The following is a 1,713-nucleotide window of genomic DNA, read 5'->3' as shown; positions in this document are numbered from 1 at the left end:
ATGAGCTGCTCTGGTCTGCAGCGGACCCCACCTCCAGGGCAAGGTCTCTCATCTGAGAGTGGCTAGGCTGTTCAGTGTAGTGAATGCCACCTGAGTGCTGAGCCAGCCCAAGTGCAGACCCCATGGGACAGTTGGTCTTGGCCAGCAGTCTGGCAGGCCACCAGAGGTCTGGGTCACAAGCAGGAAGCATCCCAGCACCGCTCTTGCTCAGCTCAGGAGGGCACATGAGGTAGGAGGCATTTCCAGCTGCTGTCCCAGGGGTGAGTGTGGACAGCTGTCCTTTCTAATCACCAAACGTCCCCTTCTGGTATCTATACTGGGGCCCAAGCACTAACAGTTTTGGTTTCTCAAGATCCTTAAAGAGGGTAAGCCTAGGCACAATTATCCTTTCTGAATTATTCCTGAATGACAAAGTTTCCATAAACCCATGTGTACAGTGACAATGTGCCAGTATGAGGTAGGTCATAGGCTGAGGATGGGGGACAAATTCTTTTCTTGATGAGTCTTATCCCCTCCCTTCTGGATGCTTCTGGCACTGAAAGAAGGGCACAACCTGCAGGGGGTGGAGGGTGACCTTGCTGCCTAGTGTGGCCAGTGTCCACTCCACAACTGGACAGTGCAGACAGTTAGCTGGGAGTGGGTATGTGAGAAGAGGCTGTGGTTTCAGCCCTAAGGGACCCCCCTCCAATTCTCCCTCAGGAGAAGAGCTCTTCACAGATCCTGCATGTATCCTTGGGTGCCATCACGGTGTATGCTACAATTCTCAGGTCAATGAAGATCTCATGGGCATTGCCACCTGGTATGGTTTTGTCTCCAAAGAAATAAATGGTCTTATAACATCATTTTCCACATGTCTCAGGCAATATCTCTTGTCCCATCCATCAGGAAAGATGTCAAAGCTGATCTGACCTCACATAGAAAATGTGAGGCCTCTGCCTGCAAACTTCTTCTGCAGATCTGCTACAAAAGTTCATCTTATATATTTTCTTTTTTTGCCAGCTCATAGAATTCAATGCATTCTTCCTAGCTACAGCTTCTTCCAACAGGGGACACATTCAACATCCCATTTCAGAATTCAATGAAAGTTCCCCTTTTCTTGGGATTTTTAATTTTTACAATGTAGCTCAGGCAGTATTTGATCAAGTCTTGGATCAGGGCCTCACCCAGGTGACCTTGAATATTCTGTTTACACAATAGTTTCCCAACTTTGTATGCAACCAAGCCATTTTCTGGAAACACAAAATCATATTTCTCAACCACATCATTTCCCAGTTGCTCCTATACTTTCTCAAAGTCCAACCCGTCTACCACTCCACTTTTAATTTTCTGCCTCAATTTTTGTAGAAAGTTATCCATTTCTTTGGTACTTTTCTGCCATGGGGATATCAGGGTCCCATCCACATTGAAGAGGCACAGTTTTGGGTTGGATGCCACCATGTCCAGGGTTTCCAAGTGCACTGGACATGACACGCAGGCACCAGGTTCGGCAACATTGACACGACCCCTTGACATAGCTTTTTGATATGTCCACTCTGGTTTATTTCTTCTTCCCTATCTTAACCAAGGCTGCCAGTGCCAATGGACAGGACATATGCAGAAGATTTCTAAGTATTTCCAATTTGACTCTTGCATTTCATTATTCAAAGAGCAGCCACAGTTTCTTAAACCAAATCAGATCATAGCACTCCACCTGGAAGAATCCAAAACTGTTTC

At 46.5% G+C, this 1,713-nt stretch overlaps 1 pseudogene across 1 annotated transcript; it reads right to left on the bottom strand.

The window, feature by feature from the left end:
* Positions 1-695: 695 nt before the first annotated feature.
* Positions 696-1,437, bottom strand: LOC306652802 (phosphomannomutase 2-like; annotated as a pseudogene). The gene has a single exon. The product of its transcript is annotated as a phosphomannomutase 2-like (transcript).
* Between the last annotated feature and the right edge of the window lie 276 nt (positions 1,438-1,713).

This window comes from Sciurus vulgaris (assembly GCF_902686455.1).
Source record: "Sciurus vulgaris genome assembly, contig: HiC_scaffold_604_arrow_ctg1, whole genome shotgun sequence".
Taxonomy (NCBI): Eukaryota; Metazoa; Chordata; class Mammalia; order Rodentia; family Sciuridae; genus Sciurus; species Sciurus vulgaris.
The sequence above is the reverse complement of the archived record's forward strand: the minus strand, read 5'-3'. Positions and strand labels throughout refer to the sequence as shown.